At 37.7% G+C, this 16538-nt stretch overlaps 1 long non-coding RNA gene across 2 annotated transcripts in view; it reads right to left on the minus strand.

Annotated features, from left to right (window-relative positions):
• Positions 1 to 10213: 10213 nt before the first annotated feature.
• Positions 10214 to 16538, minus strand: part of LOC118151167 (uncharacterized) — a 59161-nt gene continuing 52836 nt past the window's right edge. The window contains exons 6-7 of one of the 2 annotated variants that reach the window (XR_004739301.3): positions 11200 to 11305; positions 10214 to 11075 (exon numbers count right to left, since the gene is read on the minus strand). This is a non-coding gene — a long non-coding RNA (uncharacterized LOC118151167). The remainder of the gene's footprint in view (positions 11076 to 11199; positions 11306 to 16538) is intronic. The other variant, XR_013532505.1, reaches the window with a different exon arrangement.

A 16538-nucleotide genomic window follows, 5' to 3' on the forward strand; every position in this document is an offset into this window, starting at 1 on the left:
TCTCAAGTTGCTGGAACTACAGGTGCATACCACCATGCCTGGCTAATTTTCGCTTTTTTTTTCTTTTTTTTCTTTTTGAGACAGAGTTTTGCTCTTGTTACCCGGGCTGGAGTGCAATGGCGCCATCTCGGCTCACCGCCACCTCCTAGGTTCAGGCAATTCTCCTGCCTCAGCCTCCTGAGTAGCTGGGATTACAGGCACATGCCACCATGCCCAGCTAATTTTTCGTATTTTGTTAGTAGAGACGGGGTTTCACCATGTTGACCAGGATGGTCTCGATCTCTTGACCTCGTGATCCACCCGCCTCGGCCTCCCAAAGTGCTGGGATTACAGGCTTGAGCCACCGCGCCCGGCCCCAGTTTTCACATTTTTTATAGAGCTGTAGCCCAGGCTCTTCTCCAACTCCTGAGCTAAAGCAATTCGCCTTCCTCAGCCTTCCAAAGTGCATGAACCACTACACCTGGCCTTAAATTTTATCGCTTCTTGTTCTTTTCACAAAAATAATATTAATTTTGTAATCTATTTATGTAAATATTTTAAACATAATTTCAATAAGAAAAGTTATTGAATTTTTTTTTTCTGCATACTTCCTCATTTCTTTTTGTCCATCGGTTTCTAATTTGCTTCTTACTTTTGGAAAATATTACAGTTTGGATTTTCGTGGTTCTGTTATTTTTGTGTTTATTTTATTTTCCCTGGGAGCAAGATGAACAACCGCATAGATCTGATATCCTTGTGAACAGTCACTATCCGAATTAGGCACATGCTTCTTAGGTCTACTACTCCTCTGGATTGTTCTCTTGATTTACTTCTGTTCTGTGAGGTTCTTGTATTTTCCTTTAACTCTGTTTTGCACTTTAAGTGTTTTTGTAAATTCTTGAGAATTTTGAATTGTCTACATTAAAATATTTAAGAATATGTAGCATTTTTTCTAAAGTTGCGAATATCCACAACACTTTATGAGATATCCCAAGCTTCTTCACCCAGAATATGCATCTCTCTCAAATATGCCATGTGCTAATAGTAACTGTAAAGGTTAATTTATTTGATACTTTAAAGTTTATCCTGGCCAGGCATGGTGGCTCACACCTGTAAGCCCAGAACTTTGGAAGGCTGAGGTGGGTGGATCACAGGGCAAGAGATCGAGACCATCCTGGCCAACATGGTGAAACACTGTCTCTACTAATAAATATAAAACTTAGCTGGGCGTGGTGGCGTGCACCTGTAGTCCCGGCTACTGGAAGTCTGAGGCAGGAGAATTGCTTGAACCCAGGAGGTAGAGATTGCAGTGAGCTGAGGTCGTGCCACTGCACTCCAGCCTGGCGCCTGGTGATGGAGTGAGACTCTATCTCAAAAAAAAAAAAAAAAAACAAGTTCATCTTATGTTTTACATGTATTTCTGAAAATATAACTTACTGCAGTGAACTAAATTGAACTGGATACAGCCAAAATTACTGTTTTGTTGTTGTTGTTTGTTTCTGTTTTTAAAAAAATCAAGTTATCATGGATAGAAATATTCACTTGAATTCAGATCTTTTCACTCCAGTAACCATGATGCCTTTGTAGCGTATTATTGAATTTTTTTTTTTTTTTTTTACTCTGCCATGTTGACTTCAGAGCCTGACTTTATAAAAATAATTTGTGTCCGGACACAGTGGCTCACACCTTTAATCCCAGCACTTTGGTAGTCCGAGGTGGGCAGATCATGAGGTCAAGAGATTGAGACCAACCTGGCCAAAATGGTGAAACCGCATCTCTAATACAAATACAAAAATTAGCTGGGTGCAGTATTGGGCACCTGTAGTCCCGGTGGCAGCCGCCTGTAGTCCCAGCTACTGGAGGCTGAGGCAGGATAATCGCTTGAACCCAGGAGGCGAACGTTGCAGTGAGCTGAGATTGCACCATTACAGCCTGGCCACAGAGTGAGACTGAGTCTCAAATAATAATAATAATAATAGTAATTTGCTTGCATTTTCTATTTTATAAATTAATGAAAAAGACACATATAATTTGTGTGTGGCTAGATATTTCCAGTGTCATTCAGTTGCCTAGAAAATATAACCTTTTGGATTTCTACTTATAAAGTCAATGACATTGTTAAAATTAAAATCTTAGCATTTATTATTTACCCTCTGGTATTGTTATATAATCTATATCTTCTGTTTCCTAATGAAGAATGCTATCCATCTGTCTCTGTGCCTAATTAGTCAAACTTTCTAATAATGTTATGTAACATTTGTATGTTTATTTAGTTATTGATATCAAAACATTGAGTTTGTTCTTAATGTTACCTAATATTATTGTAAATGTGTTAATCTATCTTTTTTATGTATTTCTGTTTTATACATGTTGAACCCTTAGGTATTGTTTATGTGTGTGAATTACTTAGAATAATCCCTAATACTTTGTAGAGGGTACTACGTACTAACTTCTCTGATTCATTAAATTTCTACTTGTTTATATCATTTTTCATTCAGTAAATTATTTTTATTTGTTCTTATTAAAATTTTACTTTCTATTTTATCTATCTGTAAAAGATGAGATAGGCTAATGTGCCATAAAATTTAATCTCATGTGGCATGCTTAACTGTTTTCTTTTAGAGAGATAGCTTTTCTGACTCAGGCAAAAAATGCAAGTGATAAGTACAGCAGTTATAGTCATTTTCTCAATTCTGTAACACCTGAAGCTTTGGATAATTTATTGATTTTCCAAAAGCTTTATTTTCATATGTTAATCTTTCTTAATCTTTCATTGCAACTGCCTAGAAAATCTAGAAACATAGAATATTACAAATCAAAATAAATACCTTGACAGGCTCAAAATAACAAAGGAAACTCAAGACAAATGGAATATGTGAGTAGACCTATAGCACAATATTTTATTATTATTATTATTATTATTATTATTATTATTATTATTTGAGATGGAGTTTTGCTCTTGTTGACCAGGCTGGAAAGCAATGGCACGATTTCGGCTCACTGCACCTCCACCTCCTGGGTCCAAACAATTCTTCTACCTCAGTCTGTGGAGTAGCTGAGATTAAAGGCATGAGCTACCATGCCCAGCTAATTTTGAATTTTAAGTAGAGACTGGTTTTCTCCATGTTGGCTAGGCTGATCTCAAACTCCCAACCTCAGGTGATCCACTCGCCTCAGCCTGTTAAAGGCGTGAGCCACTGCACCCAGCCCACGACATTAATTAAGAAAATCTTGTTACAAAAGAGCAAACAAACGCTGAAAGTGAAAATGCTTAATGGTAAATTCTGCCAAACACTTAACAGAAAATTCATACCAATTTTTACAAGCCTTCCCCAAACATTAAAAAGAAGCAAATCATGGCAGGTGATGACCCATGCCTGTAATCCCAGCACTTTGGTAGGCTGAAATGGGCAGGTCACTTGAGGCCAGGGGTTCAAGATCAGCCTGATCAGCATTGTGAAAACTCATCTCTACTAAAATTACAAAAATTAGCTGTGTGTGCCTATAATTCTAGGTGCTCAAGAGGCTGAGGAAAGAGACTTGCTTGACCTGGGAGGTGGAGGTTGCAGTGAGCCAAGATCACACCAGTGCATTATAGCCTTGGTGACAGAGCAAGATTTTGTAAACCAGCAAAAAACAAAACAAAAGAAAAAAAATAACAGATTTTTTGATCACTTTTATTAGGCCTTTGTTATCATTAATTTTTTTATTTTTATTTTTTATGTTTTGAGACAAAGTTTTGCTCTTGTTGCCCAGGCTGGAGTGCAATGGCACAACCTCTGCTTTCCAGGTTCAATGATTCTCCTACCTCAGCCTCCCGAGTAGCTGGGATTACAGGCATGTGTCATCATGCCCGGACACAAATAATTTTGTGTTTATAGTAGACAAGGGGTTTCTCCATATTGTTCAGACTGGTGTCGAACACCTGACCTCAGGTGATTCACCCGCCTTAGCCTCCCAAAGTGCTGGGATTACAGGCCTGAGCCACTGTGTCCTCCAGGAAATTCTTTTTCATGTATCCCTTGCAACTATCACTGTCTGAAGTAGACCAAGGGGGAGGAGATGGAGGCCAGTATTATTACACCAAAATCAGAATAAGGCATCATATGCAAAGAATTATCTCAACAATTATCTCTGATGAATACTAAAAATGTACTAGCAAATTAAATCCAGCAATATACAACAATAATTATATACTACAACTGAAGAAACTATTTCACAAATGCCATGTTTACTTAACATTCAAAGATAAATCAGCGCAATACACAATAGAATAAAGAATGCAAAACTGGGCCGGGCATGGTGGCTCACACCTGTAATCCAAGTACTTTGGATGACCTGAGGTCGGGAGTTCAAGACCAGCCTGACCAGCATGGTGCAACCATGTTGGTAAACCGGTCTTTAAAATAAAAAAAAAAGAATACAAAACTATCTTTACATAGACATGGGGAAGCACTCATGCATTATAAAACCCTTAGAAACTAAGAAACTTTCCAGACCTGCTAACGAGCACCTGTTGAAAAATCTACAGCTAATGTTATACTTAATATTGAAAGACTGGATGTTTATGTATAACTCTGCAAATGAGACAAGAATGTTCACTTTGACTACTTTATTCAACTCAAACTGGTAGTGTTACCCAGAAAAATTATACAAAAATAAATAAATAAAATATTTCTAATTGGAAAAGAAAGATAAACTCCTTTTTATTGCAAATTTCATAAGCTTCTATATAAAAAAATCTGTAAGAAATTAACTAAAATCCAGTAGAACAAATAAATGAGTTCAGTGAGGTAGATAGATACAAGATTAAAATACAAAATTAAATTGCATTTTCACATGCCAGCTATATGTAATCTAAAAATTTAAAAATTCCACTCATAATATTTTCAGAAGATAATACATAGGAATAAAGTTAACAAAAAAGTGCAAGTTTTTTACACTGAAAAAAAATTAATGAAAAAGCCAAGAAAACCTGAAATTAAAAATAACATTTGATGTTCAAAAATATAATGTTGATAATTTCTCATTGCTTCTCAAATTGACCTAGAAATTTAATGCAATTCCTTCAAATTCTGAATTTTTATAAAAACTGACCATTTCACATCAAATTTAAATGAAAATACAAAGGAAACAATAGCAAAAACAATACTGAAAAAAACCTATAATTTGATATTTTACACTTTTCAGTAATAATTCTCATGACAAAGTTAAAGTATTCACGATAATTTACTAGTAGTATAAAGATATATTCATGTAATTCAGTCACCTTGATTTGAAAGTCTGGCAATTTGAAAGTCTGCTATTTATAGAAAAAAAAATCTATATATGCATATATAGATATAACAATATATTGTTTTATATATATTTATAAAATATTATTTTATGTATATAAATATATATAAAGAATACATATATATATATATATATATATATTTTTTTTTTTCTTGAGAGGGAGTCTTGCCCTGTCACCAGGCTGGTGTGCAGTGGCACAATCTCAACTCACTGCAATCTCCAACTCCCTGATTCAAGCGATTCTCCTCCTGCAGCCTGTGGAGTACCTGGGATTACAGGCACACACCACCATGCACAGATAATTTTTGCATTTTTAGTAGATACTGGGTTTCACCATGTTGGCCAGTACGGTCTCAAGCTCCTGACCTCCTGATTTACCCACCTTGGTCTGCTAAAGTGCTGGAATTACAGGCAAGAGTCAACGTGCCTGGCCAGTAAATAGATCCAATAGATTAGAACCTCTAGTCTCACAGATTCTGTTGTTAATCTTGGTGGGAACATCCATATGGTTTTTATTAGGAAGTCAAATTGTCTTTATATGGTATTATATAATATTACATCTAGAAAATCTAAAGACCACCAAAATACATTTAAATTTGATAAATGAACTTAATAATCTTTCAAGATACAAAAATCAGTGCACTAGAATTAATAGCATTTTTATACACAAAAAATAAGCTGATAACCAAATTAAAAAGTCAACTTCTTTTACAGTAACTACACAAAATGTAAAATTCCTAGGAATATAATTAATCAAATAGGCAAAACCTCTCTCTACAAGGAAAACTACAAAACACTTATACAATAAATTTTATATAACACAAACCAATGAGAAAAACATCCCATGCTCATGAATTGAAAGAATTATTATCATTAAGATGACCACACTGCCACAAACAATCTACATACTAAATGGAATTTTTACCAAAGTGCCAATGTTATTTTTAATGGAATTAGCAAAAAAAAAAAAAAAAATTAAATTTATGTGGAACCATAGAAAAGCCTGAATAGCCAAAGCAAATTTAAGCAAAGAGGGGAAAGTTGAAGATATTATGTTACCTGACTTAAAATTATAGTAGGAGGCTTTAATATTCAAAACAGTGTGGTACTGTTGTAAATAGAGGCATAGATTAGTGAAACAGAATAGAGAATCTAGAAATAAACCCACATACCTACACACAACTGATTCTTTACAAAGTCAACAAAAACATACACTGAAAAAAATGACATTCTATTTAACATATTGTGCAAGAAAACTTATATTGCTATATGCGGAAGTATGAAATGGAACCCCCAACTCTCACCATACACAGAAATCAACTCAATATGGATTAAAAGACTAAAGTGTAAAACCTGAAATGATAAAAATTCTAGAAGAAACCCTGTGATAAACTCTTCTGCACATTGGCCTGGACAAAAAAATGTATAACTACAATCACAAAAGCAGATGCAGCAATAACAACAATAGACAACTGGAACTTAAACAAAAAAGCTCCTGAAAAGAAACTTAATTAACAGGAGAGCAGACAACTTATAGAATATAAAAATTGTTTGTGAACTATGCACGTGACAAAGAAAAAATGTCTGGAATATACAAGGAAATCAAACAGCTCAACAATAATAAAACAAGACACCTCATTAAAAAGTAGGCAAAGAATGAAAACAAATATTTTTCAAAAAGAAGACAATGATGATCAACAAGCTTGTAAAAAGTACTCAACATTGCCAATGGTCAGAAAAATGCCAACTGAAACCCACAATGAAATACCATTTTACACCATTCATAATGGCTAATTACTAAAAAGCGAAAAAATGACAGATATTTGCAAGAATACAGAGAAAAGTGAATACTCAGACATGGTTTCTAGGAATGTAAAGTTTTACAACCTCTATGGTAAAAAGTATGGAGATCTTTTTAAAAATTAGAAATAGCACTTCCATTTGATCCAGCATTCCCATTCCTGGCTATCTATCCAAAGAAAAATGATTTATTACATAAAGAAGATACCCACAGTCACGTTTATTGCAGCACTATTCACAATAACAAAGATATGGAGTCAATTTAAATTTATCAATCAATGACTGAATTAAAAATTGGCTATACATTTATACCACGGAATACTACTCAGACATAAAGAAGAATAAAATCATGTCTTTTGCAGCAACATGAATAGAACTGAGGGGCATTACTGTAAATAAAATAACTTGGAAAATCAAATACTATATTTTCTCACTTATAATTGAGAGCTGAATAATGCATATACTATAGAGACTAAAAACATAGACACTGGAGACTCAGAAAGATGGAAGGTTGGTAGAGGGTTTAGGAATGAGGAAATACCTAATTGTGACAACGTGTGCTGTTCAGATGACTGTCACACCAAAGCTCATATTTCATCACTATGCAACACGTCTATGTAGTGAAATTTGCACTTGTACTAACCTGACTTTTATCAAAAGGGCAGACTGAATAGACCTTATAATTTTCGTATTTCAATTAGGTGGTAAAAATAATATTAATAAAAATAAATTTAAAATTATGTTGTATTTTAAGAATGGTGTAAAAAGATAATTTGATGAATTAGTACTAAGCACATACAATATGTTAGGCAAGATTCTAAGCCATTAGACATTTTGAGACAGAATATCATACGGTACCAAAGAAATAACAAAAAGATTCATTAGCAATGATGAATTGACATATTAGATGATATTAAGACCTTTATAAAATTTACTGTTTTGTTTTATAATAAAGGATCATAATGTTAAATAACTTGATTAAAAAGTCTGATTACTTAGGCATATAGATAAATGGCAGCATGTTGACCAGTAAACAGAATGCACACATTAATTGAAAAGACAAAACAAAATTATTTAATTTCTGTGTATTTATTTAGGTTTGGGGAGCAGCTTTATTAGCTGAGAATGTTGTGGGGTTCTCTCCCTGGGAGGTTGGGTCTTCCACTGGTCACCCCCTGCAGTGGTCTAGGAGACGCCATGCAATTCAGTGCAGGGCTCAGCTGGGGGACGGGCCTTGGAGAAGGCGAACTGTGGCTACACCGGGTCCCTGGTGCTCCTCAGACTCCTGCAGAGCCTGCACCTCTATAGGGCATTGACCCATCCAGCTCAGAACCTTCTGTTCAGAGCCCGGTTTGACACGGGCCAGGCATTTCCGCTTCTTCCCTTTGAGCTTTACTTTACACTCGGGTTCCTTTCAGTCCTTCTTATGACCCCTTGTCTTCTGGAGTTTAAATTCCAGCCTCACAAGTGTTCCAACTTGGAGGGCATGTCCACGGGCGCTATCCACACTGGTCTCCCAAAAGGTGACTGCATGGGAGCGTGGATTCTTCCAGGGCCACCCGCGTTCCCTGCGCTCTGCCACCAGTGTTTGGCCCCGCCCAGCCCCCCGCGCCCACCCACGGGATCAGCAGGATCCGCAGCTGTCGCTTGCTTCCACCGTCACCCCAGACCTGTGAAGCTGGTGTGCGCCCCTCAGCTCTCCCAGCTGGCCAGGAGCCTCCTCCTCCCCTGCCCTGCCCTTGGGGGGCCATGCGCGCAGAACTCTGGGCAAAGGAGAAGGAACCCTGGGAAATGTCCTTTTCTCCAAATTGACCTTGGGATCCACCTGGTCCTCTCTACTCCCTCCCACTCTGCCTGCACTGTTCCTGGGGCTACCAGTTTTAGCAAAGTTCGATGCCTCCTGCCCCAACCGGAAAGCAATCCTGTTGCTCACTGCCACCCTTCACCTTTTTTCTGGCCTTTTCTCTCTCCCCGCTGGGTCTCTGTCAGGAGGCCTCTCCTCCCTAATGTCCCTGGAGCCCCTCTCTTCTTCTCCCGGCCAGCCTCCTCTCCAGCCACTTCTCCCTTCCTAACCGGAATCTCCTGGCTCCCAGGGAGTGCCCCGCACCATCCCGGGGCCCAGAGAAACCCGACAAACTATTTTAAATGGGAACATTTTAATTCCACTGAATTCATGACAACAGAAACCCATCTTATATTTTAAAGAATTATAAAATTATAATAACAACTACAGATCGAAAGCATGACTAGGGTTAAAAATACCCACCGTTTTACCAAAAACAACAGCAGCAACTACACCCTGCTATAGCTAACAAACTAATTCAGTAAAGTTGCAGAATACAATATTAACATGAAAATCAGTTGTATTTTTATACATCAACAACGAAACATCTTTAAAATAGATAAGGAAAATAATTTCAGAAAATAGGAAATATATCCTCTGTTCATGGATTATAAAAAGTAATACTGTTGAAATCTCTAAGCTACACAAAGTCATCTACAGAGTTAAAGACATTTCTGTCAAAACTTTAATGCCATTAAAATAAATGTAGAAAAAATAATTGTAAAATTAGTATGGAGCCACAAAAGACCCCACATAGACAAATACTGAGAAGAACAAAAAGGCTAAAATCCTAAAACCTTCTGATTTCAAACTACATTACAAAGCTATAGTCATCAAAATAGTATACTATCTACATAAAACTCAGTGGAACAGAAGAACTAGAAATGAACTCATACACATACAGTCAACTGATCCCACATAATTAGCAAATGATAAATACATCAAAAAATAGTGTAGAAAAAACTAGATATTCACATACAAAAAGCAAACTCATCTCTTAGAGCGACACAAAAATAAGTTTAAAATAAAGACTTAGACATAAAAACTGAAATTATGGATCTTGTATTACATATATATATGAAAAGCTCTTTGTGGTTGTGGCAGCGATATTTTGGATTTGACATAGAAAACACAAGCAACAAAAGCAAAAAATAAAAATGTGGAACTGTGTCAAAGTAACAAGTTTCTGCACAATAAAGGAAACAACAAAATATAAAGGCAATATATGGGATGAGAAAACACTTGTAAACCATATGTAGGACAATATATTGCTATACAATATATATGTAATAATAATCAAAAAAAAAAAAAAACCTCACAGCAGAACAAAACAAAAAACAATTCTCTGATTAACTGGGCAAAATATCTGAATAGCCGTATTTCCAAAAACATACAAGAAATGTTTCGCCATACACACAGAAATGTATAATGGACCTATGCGAGGAGATACATGTGTAAACTAGCTTAACTGAGATAATTTAAAGATGTATACACATCTCAAAGCACTCTATTGTACACCCTAAATATATGCACTTTTCAATGTGTAAATCATAACTCAACAAATGTGGGAAAAAATTAAGAGTAATCAGCAGGTCATATCTAGCCATATGTAAATTTAACTCTCTTGGCTACTCTTTCTGGTTTAACCTGTGAAAGGCCAGAACACATCTGGCTTCTTGACTTCTTCAACACTCCTCCTGCTGTTTCTGTAGCTGGGGAAGATGTAATAATTCCCAGGAGTTTTCTGGTTTCCAGACCCTGCAGATTGGGCAAGGCTATTACCCCTTCCCTTGCTAGTGGCCCACAGCCCTGCTTGGCTCCAGGCAATGCATTGCTGGGGGATCTCACATTACCAGCACTATGTCAGTGCAGAAGATACTGAAGAGGACAACGAGAAAACAAATTGGCCCTCATATAGTAGAGTAATTGTCATTAGATCATCTGTGTTGCATACAGGATCACTCTTTATTATTACTATTGCAAAACCTGCTACAATTGGATAAGAAAATGATATAGGGCATAGACTTTGAATCCATGAAGTTGGTGTCAGTTTCATGCAGAAATTTACTTTGATCATGACTTACCAAGTTATGTCATTGTAGATCAAGGCAGCCAACGTGGAATTTTCTTCATGGAAAACTGGTAGTTCAGCTGAAAACTAAATGTGACCATGAGCATAGATATAAAGTGAAAATTGGAGAGACTGGTTTTACCCTTTCACATTCATTCACCCTGGCAGTGATACCTGTGATGGCTGTGAGCCACAGCAAGTTTGAGCTTACCTTTGCCTTGCTAAGAAAGATGAATTGTTCTTTGGGAGGCCGAGGCGGGTGGATCACGAGGTCAAGAGATTGAGACCATCTTGATCAACATGGTGAAACCCCGTCTCTATGAAAAATACAAAAAATTAGCTGGGCATGGTGGTGCATGCTTGTAATCCCAGCTACTCAGGAGAATTGCCTGAACCCAGGAGACAAAGATTGCGGTGAGCCGAGATCGCGCCATTGCACTCCAGCCTGGGTAACAAGAGCAAAACTCCATCTCAAAAAAAAAAAAAAAGGAAAGAAAAAAAGATGAATTGTTTACTGGTTCAACACTAAGTAAGGAGAAAAGAAAAGTTAAAAAAAGAATTAAAGAAAACATGAGTAAAATATAGTTTAGAGAATATAGACTATGAAGATGATTAGACATTGAATAATCTAAAATGTAAAGATAGAGCTGGAAACATACAGAGAATATTGGCAGTGAAGGAATTTTTAAAAAGATGATGCTTCTGCATCTGTTTATTCTGAAATTACTGACAGCAAGAAAAGTCAAAAGATGTTGGACAAGATACATTGGGGAAAAAAAAGAGAGGGTCTGGGGAAGGATGGTGAAGGATGAAAACTCTGATTCGGCTTCAGCTTTAGCTTCAGTGAACATGCATAGGCTTGAAAAGAGGCAATCCATACCCAATTCAAGATGTTCACCTTTTCCAAAACAAAAACAAATCAACTGTGACAAAGCATAAGATAGGTTTGCTGAAAACTTCCCAGAAATGAAACTTTCAAAGATGACTTAGAAACCATGCCTTGGGTAAAAGGGACTACAGAGTGAATGTTAATCGCAGAAGAAAACTCAAGCTTTTTTAGAAACAGAGTTTGGAAACTCTTATTTTATTTTATTGCATAACTTTTCTCCCCCAAAGAGTCTGTGGCACAGAGGAACTGTGTCACAATTTACCCATTTCTGATTCAGAAATGTCAAATAAAGTTTGGGTTGCAACTTTTTAAAACCATATTTTAAACTAATAAGTAATGACTGAATAAAGTTATGCAGTAAGTGGACTAAAGTTTACAGGGCACAGGTGAGTTTATCAAACTTCATGATTTTATCTTGTCATTTACAATATCCATATAAGCAAAAAGCCATATGAGCAAAACTCATGTAACCACTGATGACTTAAATGTATGTTTGTCATGCACATGTACCCCAAAACCTAAAATGCAATAAAAAATTTAAAAAAATGTATGCTATGTTTGTCTTTGTCTCTATATAGTCACAGTAAAACACACAGCAAAAAAAAAACATCAAAAATTTATAAAAACCAATCTGACTATATTCATCCTTGTTTATGCCTTTTAGAACCTAAACAATTTCTTCTATTTGTAATAGCCTACAAATATTATTAAAGAACTAATGACAAGGTGACATATTGTTGAAAATTAGTCTTTTATTGTTGTTGTTGTTTTCTGTGAATAATCTGTTGATTCGTACTATTTGTTCAACTTTTATATTTGGTTTGTTTCATACCTAATGAGATAGTTACATATGAACAACTGTATACAGTATTGAAATAGTGTGCTGGCATTTGTGGTTTTCCTAATTATTATTGCAGGCAATTGAGGTAGATCAGAGAAATCTGATTTCTAGTACAAAAGAAATACTTAGCCAGGACCTCAAACTCAAGATATTCATTGCAAATGTCCTCAATTGCAATAAAAAATTATAACATTTTGGCCAGGCGCGGTGGCTCAAGCCCGTAATCCCAGCACTTTGGGAGGCTGAGGCGGGTGGATCACAAGGTCAAGAGATCGATACCATCCTAGTCAACATGGTGAAACCCTGTCTCTACTAAAACTACAAAAAAATTAGCTGGGCATGGTGACGCATGCCTGTAATCCCAGCTACTCAGGAGACTGAGGCAGGAGAATTGCCTGAACCCAGGAGGTGGAGGTTGCAGTGAGCCAAGATCACGCCATTGCACTCCAGCCTGGGTAACAAGAGCGAAACTCTGTCTCAAAAACAAACAAACAAAGAAACCATTATAACATTTTTAAAAACATTCTTTAAAAAAATTCTGAATTAAAAAATTCAAATGATATCTTATATGGAGTTAGGGAAGTGCTAATGAGATAGAATGGCAATTGAAGCAGAAAGTTCTGAATTCAGGTAAATATTTTTACCACATTAGTATTAGGTTAAAAGAAACAATGATTCTGACCATCCTACTACCTGCAGCAAAATATTTCAGAAATGTGTGCATAATTTATCATTAATTTTCTAATGGTAAAAAGTTAATCACATTCTACAAATTAGTACAATACTGTCTATATAAGAGAGCGGTATTTGAAATGAAGAAATTTGTAGAAATACCGCTCTCTTATATAGACGGTATTGTACTCATTTTGCAATTTCTCATGAGGAGGTGATCTATGCCATAGAAAATCTCTGTAAAATGTTTTATTTATGTATGCAGCTGTTGATATTTCTGCTTTGCAGGAAAATAACATGCTTTAAAAACTTAATGCAGATAGCTAAAATTATCAAGAAGTTACAGGAATTCAGCCGGGTTTGGTGGCTCACACCTGTAAGATCAGCACCTTGGGAAGCTGAGGCAGGTGGATCACGAAGTCAAGAGTTCAAGAATAGCCTGGCCAAAATGGTGAAATCCTTTCTCTACTAAAAATATGAAAATTAGCCGAGCACATTGTCAGGCACCTGTAATCCCAGCTACTGGGGAGGCTGAGGTTCAAGAATGGCTTGAACCTGGGAGGTGGAGGTTGCAGTGAGCCGAGATTGCGCCATTGCACTCTAGCCTGGGCAACAGAGTGAGACTCCATCTCAAAAATAAATAAATAAGTGACAAAAATTCACAAAATGCCTAGCATAGGTAAAAGAAAACTATGGAATCTTCTCAGGACCGGAAGTAAATAAAGGTATTGATCCAAAGAAGTATTAACCTAGGTGGCCAGTGCTCCATTCAGATGCATCTGGTCACAAAAATGTCAGATCTTTTTAGGTTGTTCAGCTTCTGAAAAGGCACATGGAATATACATAGATAAACCGCCTGCTAAATCCAGAGTATGCTGTCTTCCATATGTGATAACTAAATTGTAAATTATGTTGCACAAAAAGAGATAAGCTACAAGTGTGAACCATTAGATTAAACAACAAGGCACATAAAACTCAGATATGAGGTTTTATATTTAAATGTTTGCAATATAGTGAAAAACAAAAAAATGAAAATAATGTGAAGAAAATCTACGAGCTTAAGTTATATTTGGAAAAGAGGCAAATATAAAATAAACTATTAAAAATGTAGTAAAAGAATTTAATCTGCATCATACAAATTACATAATAAAAGAGACTGAGGGAGAGGACTCAAGATGGCGCTGTGAGAACACCCCAGGATTGAAGCTCTCAGTGAATGCGTGGAGAGGTGGGTCAGAGCTGCATTTCCAGACTGATCTTTGTTGCCCACAGAACGGGGAAATTCCCAGGTATAGAGGAGACGCGGGACGCCAGGCAGAGGTTTTGTCTGGTGGAGCCAGCATCTGGGGTGGCGGCAGCCGGTCCTACACAGCTCTCCGCACAGGGCTCATTTGTCCGGGTGCCCTGTTGAACCAGCAACCTGAGACTTCAGAGGGCTGAACTTGAGACTGAACGGGACTTGGACAGTGGGCCAGCCCAGGGGATTGCAGGGACACAGCGTTTGGGGTAGCGCAGTGGGACGGGCAAAACGGCAATTCCAAACACTCCCAGTAAAGATGTTCCCTGAGACGCTCCGTGGGGGAGGGGCGACCACCATTACAGAGGCAATCCGCCCGTACTGAGATACACGCCCACTGCTGACACAGCCGGCCGTTGCCGAGACAACCCGATACAACAGACTCTGCCGCAGGGCATAGCCCATGGCAGCAGGGCGGAGACCGCAGCAGAAGAACAGAGCCTGCAGCAACAGGGTGAACCTCACAACAGCAGGGCACAGCCTCGGCAGGCAAATAGTGACTAGACTGCCTCCTAGCGGGGCAGGACACCTCAATGGACATCCAAAAATAAAGCCCCAACCCCCCAAGACAGAGCACCTGAGAAAAAAAGGGTTTTCTAATGAGCTCTGTTGCAGCAGAAATAAATGTAGCAGCCTAACAGCCCTGAACGAACAACAGAGCTCACAGCTCAGCAATTGAGCTCCTAAAAAGTACAGACTGTCTCCTTAAGCAGCTCCCTGACCCCTCTATATCCAAAAGACTGACATTTGGCAGGCATCATCCTGGGACAAAGACAGCAAAAAAAGAAACTGGTAGCATCCCTCACTGTTCCGCAGCTGCTATAGGTGCACCCCAGACAAGCAGGGCCTGGAGTGGACCTCAGCAGTCGTACAGCGAAGGGGCTAGACTGGTAGAAGGAAAACCAAGTAACAGAAATACTTCATCACCAACAATCTCGGTGTCCACTCAGAGACCCAATTGAAAAGTCAGCAACTACACAGACGACAGGTGGATAAATTCACAAAGATGGCAAGAAACCAGCGCAAAAAGGAGGAAAACACCTGAAACCAGAACACCTCACCTCCTAGAAAGGACCAAAACTCCTCACCAGCAAGGGAACAAAGCTGGACGGACAATGACTGTGATGAAATGACAGAATTAGACTTCAGAAGGTGGATAATGAGAAACTTTTGTGAGCTAAACGAACATGTATTAAATCAATGCAAAGAAACTAAGAACCTTGAAAAAAGATTCGAGGAAATAACAAGAATGAATAACTTAGAGAGGAAAATGAATAAATGAAAGGAGCTGAAAGACACAATACGAGCACTTCGCGAAGCATGCACAAGTTTCAATAGCCGAATTGACCAAGCAGAAGAAAGAATATCTGAAGTCAAAGATCAACTCAATGAAATAGAACGAGAAACCAAGATCAGAGAAAAAAGCACAAAAAGGAACGAACAAAGTCTCCAAGAAATGTGGGACTATGTGAAAAGACCTAACCTACGTTTGATAGGTGTACCAGAAGGGGACGAAGGGAATGAATCCAAGCTGGAAAATACTCTTCAGGACATCATCCAGGAAAATTTCCCCCACCTAGCAAGACAGGCCAGCACTCAAATGCAGGAAATACAGAGAACACCACAAAGATATTACGCAAGAAGAGCAACCCCGAGGAACATAATCGTCAGATTCAACAAGGTGGAAATAAAGGAGAAAATACTAAGGGCAGCCAGAGAAAGGTCGGCTCACCCACAAAGGGAAGCCCATCGGACTCACAGCAGATCTCTCGGCAGAAACACTACAAGCCAGAAGAGAGTGGGGGCCAATATTCAACATTCTTAAAAAAAAGAGCTTTCAACCCAGAATTT

Source organism: Callithrix jacchus, chromosome 2, assembly GCF_049354715.1.
Source record: "Callithrix jacchus isolate 240 chromosome 2, calJac240_pri, whole genome shotgun sequence".
Taxonomy (NCBI): Eukaryota; Metazoa; Chordata; class Mammalia; order Primates; family Cebidae; genus Callithrix; species Callithrix jacchus.